Below are 6,085 nucleotides of genomic sequence, written 5' to 3' on the forward strand. Positions count from 1 at the left end.
TCATAGTAGGCATCCTTCCATCTAGATTAACTCCATCAGGCAACATTCTGTACTGGGCATTTCTCATAGTGGGCATCCTTCCATCTAGACTAACTCCATCAGGCAACATTCTGTACTGGGTATTTCTCATAGTAGGCATCCTTCCATCTAGACTAACTCCATGAGGCAACATTCTGTACTGGGCATTTCTCATAGTGGGCATCGGCGATGATTCTTTTCACTCGCATGGCGGTCCTCCTTCCATTCTGGCGAGGATCCTGTCGCGCTGCGACAATTTGTGAGACATTTCTCTTTCGGTTCGTTTTAATGAAATCCTCAATAAGGATGACAAAGGATTATTTCAGGTATAAGCATTTATTTCGTCATCTCTGGATTAATTATGAGCAAAAAGTAAAATATGAGTATATATATAATCTACATGGCATTAAAGTCCGGAGCTCTCCTGTTCCCTTCCAGTTCCTCCTAAGAAATTCAGAGCTAAATATGTTCTAAAGTGTTAGAAAATACATTTTAAAGTAGAACTTTAAAAAGTAAAGTCATAAAACAAGAATAATTATGTAGGATACTTGACTACACAGCTATGATAAATTTTATTCAAGATAACCGATAAAGCAGTACACTGCGTTTATTAATTAATATTTTTTTTTTATTCAAGATGCTAATAAATGCTGATTTATGTTATATGAACAAAGATTGTCATAAAGATGAATGCTGCAGAACTGCATTTGGAGTTAGCGTACTCCATAATATCAGGACTTGCAAGGAATTTGCAGCAGCAGGTAAACACGATTCTCTCTCAAATAGTTCTTGCTCATACACGAAATTTTCAGAATCAGTTCTGGTGAAATGTGCATGCGTCTGTGAAAAAATATCAAACTTTAGTAAAGGAAAATTAAGAATTTTTCGAAAATTGAAAAATTATAAATGCTAACGTTGTGAAATATCATGTTAAATTTGACAGCAAAATAAAACAAACATCTATAATGGATCTTCAGGATCCTCTGTTATAGAAGTAGTAGATTACAAATTTTGATGTAAAAAAAGAATGTATATTAAAAAGAATGTGAAAAAAGAATGTATATTATTATTTAGATTCTTACCAGAAGATATAAAAAATTGTTTTTAAACAGTAGAGAGATATTGTGAATATATTTTAACATAATAACTTTATTTTGCAAAATTCAGAACACAAATTTAAAGTGAAATTTCAAAGTAATACTTTCTTGATATAAATAAATCACGATTATACTTTCATAACAATAATTCTATAGTAAAAATATTAATATTTTTTCGGCTCAGCCAAATTCATAACTGTCAGAAGTTAAAATAAATATTAAATTTATTCTAATAACAATATTTCAAAAGCTGCAAGTATTAATGGACATTTCTGGACTAGAGAAAGGTTTCTTGCTTTAAAGAGATGATTTATGTCCATTGTAAATGTTGGCTTTGATTTTGTAACCGGAACTGAAATTATATTCCATTACGTTATTGTTTTTAACTTATGGATTTATGCAATTTTTTTTTCACTTACGTAAAGCTGATATTTAATTAAACGTATACATTAGTTTCTTCTATAACTGAGTTTCCTTTTCTCTATAAATACTTATTTTAGATGGTATTGTTTATTAATGAAACTCGGTTATCTTATATATATATCAAAACATGCCTTATACCCAACACTACCTGTGACCATGATACACTTACCAATATACCTAAGGAGCCACTCTGACAACTCCTATCACACTAGGTATAGGGTTTAATGCATACGTTTTTATCAGGAAAACACTAGAATGACTAAATAAGCACTTAAATTGGACAAAGTCATGAAAATAACAAATAATCAACATTTTTTCAGTTTCGGAAAAACAAGGCAAAAAAAACCGAGGTGGGCCTTTTTGTCTCTTACAGAAAACGAATTAGAAAAATGAGAAAAGGCACGTGCGTGTAAAGAGCTGCTGCTGACGCTGATCGAAATTTTTATTAAAGAAACTTTTTTTCCCCTCATTTTTTATTGGATGAAAAATATATGGATGAATAAAGACATTCAATTGGTGTTTTTTAAAGATAATTAAAGAATGTGACTGGATAGAAAATGATTTTCTTAAAATATTTCTGCACAATCGCTCCTTTTTTTGTAAAACAGTTCTTAATTATAGGTGACATTTGTACAACTGAACTCATAGCGGAACTTTACTCTACAAATAAATATTGTTCCTGCCGTGAGGGATTAAAATGTGAACCCTCTCCCTCTAACTCTTTCCTCGTAAGTACATAATTTCTATGTTTATATATATATATATATATATAAATATATATCACAGCAGGAGCCATTGCAACAGCAGGAGATAAAGTTATACTAACATTTACTTGTAAATTATTTATATATACTATTTCATCAGTATTTTAGAGTGATACTGAACTCTCCTCCCTTTGCTTAATTATTCTCTGTTGCTATTAAGTTATAGATTTTGATTATTATTTAATAATAAATTGTAAAAAACAAACAAAAGCGTGCATGATATTATAAATTGATCGCTCCTTATTATGTATATTTTAATGCCAACGACATTTTTTTTCTATACTTATAACGCATTTTCGTATTCTTTTTTTTGTGGAAAAGCATTAAAAGTGTATGTTTTCCTTATAAATTTGCATTTTAATCAAGATTTAAAAAAAAAGGTTAAGAAAAAAGGTATACAATTGGATTTTTAAATGTTTAATGTAAATACTAATTTACTGTACAAAATTAAAGAGAGCTTTTTTTTCGATCACTTCATGTTTTCAATCACGCGGCATCCTTAAAGAATAAAATTCTAAACATTTTATTAAATTAAAATTAATCAAATAATAAAAAGATTACCGTGGACTACATTAATTCAATTAAAATATCAAAAGGAAACAATAAAAAAAATTAATGCATCTAATGGTTAAGATTTGCGCGTCTCATTAGAATCTCTTGGTCGAGTGTTACCATTTTACCATGCATTGAAAAAACACGTGATGCCCGCTTTTATGCTCTAACATTAGAACTAATATTTCTTTGTGGTTAAAACTAAAGTTAATATTTTATAAGTATATAATTATACAATTTTGATTTACATCGTACGTTTCTTACAGGAGAGGAGAGGAATTTGCCGGCCATCAGAGGAAAAGTAATACCTGCCTCAGTGAATATAAAATAAGAGGCATAAAGCAAGCGTTTGTAATCACACAAAAATAATGGATTTTATAACATTTCATTGTAGAAGATTGTAACATCAAGCTGACAAGACGATTGGAATTGCTTGCCAAATTATCTACCAAAAAAAATATTTTTGATCAATTAATAAAGATGATTGATATTTGATAAGCTGATATCTGATAAGCTATTTGATATTTGATAAGCTGATATTTGATAAGCTTATTGATATTTGATTAGCTAAGTCCAATTTACCAATTTAATCTGACAAGAGGGACTCACATTTCCCCAAAACAAAGAAGACCATCTTAGTCACTACCCTTAGAAAAATTTGCTAGGTTCTCATGAAAATACCATAGAATATTCCTATGTGATATTGTCTATAGTAAAATTTTGCCATACCCGTATGGTAAATTTTTGCATGATAAAAGTGTATGGTATAATTTTACCTCTGATGAAACCACATTGATTTACGGTATTACGGTACCTTTAGTATTTTTTTACGTAGCAAATTTTGGCCGTAATATTATGATGTGCTATAGCTTTTGATTAAATGTTTTCATGGGCTACAGCAACATTTCTTCACAGCCGTATGCAGGTTTATCATTTAACTATATATAGGGAAAATTAGACATAGACAATTATAAACAGGAGTTTCCTTATAAATATCATAGAATATTCCTATAAGATATTGTCTATGGTAAAATGTTACCATTGGTAAAACCACATTAAGATATCATTTGGTATTTTTTTACGCAGCGAATTTTAGCCATAATATTTTGGTATGCTATAGCTTTTGAATAAATGTTTTCATTAACTATAGTAACATTTCTACACAGCCGTATGCAAGTTTATCATTTAACTAAACGCAGGGAAATTTAGACATAGACAATAATAAACAGGGGATATTGAATTACCGTGAGCTTCGAGGCCTTTAAGAAGAAAGATTGTGCTAGAAATATAATTATAATAAAAAAAAAATTGAAGAGAATGATTAAAATATAAATCATATGGGAATGAGAAAAGACGGTAATTAAGTAAGAAGAAATGAACCCTTACCAGACAATATCCAGATAATTTAAATCTTTACGAGAGACAATGAGGATAATATGAAAAAGACTGAAATTACTTAAAGCACATAAAAGTTATACATTAAGCCCCAGAATTACACTGGTTAATTTAATTTTAATTTCAGCAAGTCAATAAATTTAGTAACTGCATGACATGAATACCGTTTTTAAGTGAGCGAGAAATAGTAACGAAAAAAACGAAAGACAAGAGTTTAAAAGATGTAACCTCGTTTAAAGTTTTTGGTGCAAAAGCAATTTAATGTTTTTTTTGAGATTTTAAGTCAACAAAGTGTTTTCAACTATACTTTACAACTATACATTATTTATACCAATTAAAATGGTGTCAAAGAAAAAAATTCGCATGATGCAATCGAAATTTCTATCATAATTCTATATATTTTCATTTCTAACTGAAGTTTCTAACAAATGGTCAAAATTCAATCTATAGTTTAAAATTAAACACTATTTAGGGATTTTCTAAGATACTATGTTTATGAATTTAAAGAAAAGATAAATTAACACCAGAAATTGTAGTTCCTTTTAATAATATAATACTTAATTTCATTAACTTCTGCAAATTCGCTGTTTCCTTAAGCCCAGCTTCGAGGTTCTTCACCTAATCTACTAGAATTTTTATTCTAAAATTACAGTAAGATAACCGGCATACTGTACTTTCAATTAACCGTAAAGTTTAAGGTAAAGAACATTTTTTTCTTTTTACGGTTTCGAAACCTTTTTACAACTAGTGTGGTTAAAGAAAACATGAATAAAAGCAATACTGTTTTTAACCATTTACAACTAGCATAAGAAATACTGGTCTTTTTTGCAGTTAAGCAGCTTTACATGGCGCGTATAAGCAGACCATACCGCGGATTGGAAAATTTCTAGTGGTGTTAACGGAGCGTTCTCGACAATCGCCAAACAGCTGTGCGCTTATGTTTTTGTTTTGTTTTCAGTATCACGTATCTATCATTCGCAGAGCTAGATATGGGTGACATATTTCATAGTTTCATAGTATAGGTGCCATATTTCATAGCGGATCTTCATTAAATTCTTCTATATTAAATGTAATAGCGTATTTTTTTGTTATAGCGCGGAGATAATCGTTTGTATCAGTTAATTAAATTATATTTATAAGATCGTAATAAAACTAAGAAAAAAATATATATCATTCCTCCATAACCACTTCTATATTTTCATAACTTTCATTAAATATACGGAAGTTCATTATTCCTTAAACATAAGACTTGTTTCTACTAGTGAACAATTTTTCCTACTCACCCACTAATTAAAATTAATAATTTCACAACAACTTTTAATCCTTAATAATGAAATAATTATTACAATTAAGTTTGTTAACTTAAAAGATTTAAATTTTTTCTTATTGTTTAGCAGAGACTTGTTTCCCATTCTATATTCATTAATCTTAATGGTTCTGCTCGATAGCAATTTATATTTTTTAAAGATTTTATTTAATTTTCAGTTATTATGAAATCCTTTAAATATTTTTCAATGTAGAGATTATTTAGCAATAATACGAAAACCTGAAATTTATAAATTTATAATATTTATAAATAATTAAGAGAATTTTTAGCAGTTATTTTGTCCGAATTATTTTAGTTGAAATGTTCATTATACACAGTTTTATAATAATAATCGCAAAATTCATAAAAAAATGTAATATTACATTTTAAAATGCAAGTAGAATCTAATAAATTTTTCGTTTTATAACTGTAAAACGGTAGAAAAGTAACTTCGTCATAAAGTTTTACATGATAAGAGAATATTATACGATTGCTTTATAATGCAAGAACAACAATTTAAGTTTTAAACG

General features: G+C 28.6%; 1 long non-coding RNA gene across 1 annotated transcript; it reads left to right on the plus strand.

Annotated features, from left to right (window-relative positions):
* The first annotated feature begins 660 nt into the window (after positions 1 to 660).
* On the plus strand, positions 661 to 3,936 carry LOC139427038 (uncharacterized). The gene is made up of 3 exons (XR_015429389.1): positions 661 to 779; positions 2,160 to 2,266; positions 3,121 to 3,936. It is a non-coding gene; the product is annotated as an uncharacterized LOC139427038 (long non-coding RNA).
* The last annotated feature ends 2,149 nt before the right edge of the window (positions 3,937 to 6,085 follow it).

Source organism: Parasteatoda tepidariorum, chromosome 9 (assembly GCF_982258835.1).
Source record: "Parasteatoda tepidariorum strain Cologne lab strain chromosome 9, Ptep-v5.0, whole genome shotgun sequence".
Classification (NCBI taxonomy): domain Eukaryota; kingdom Metazoa; phylum Arthropoda; class Arachnida; order Araneae; family Theridiidae; genus Parasteatoda; species Parasteatoda tepidariorum.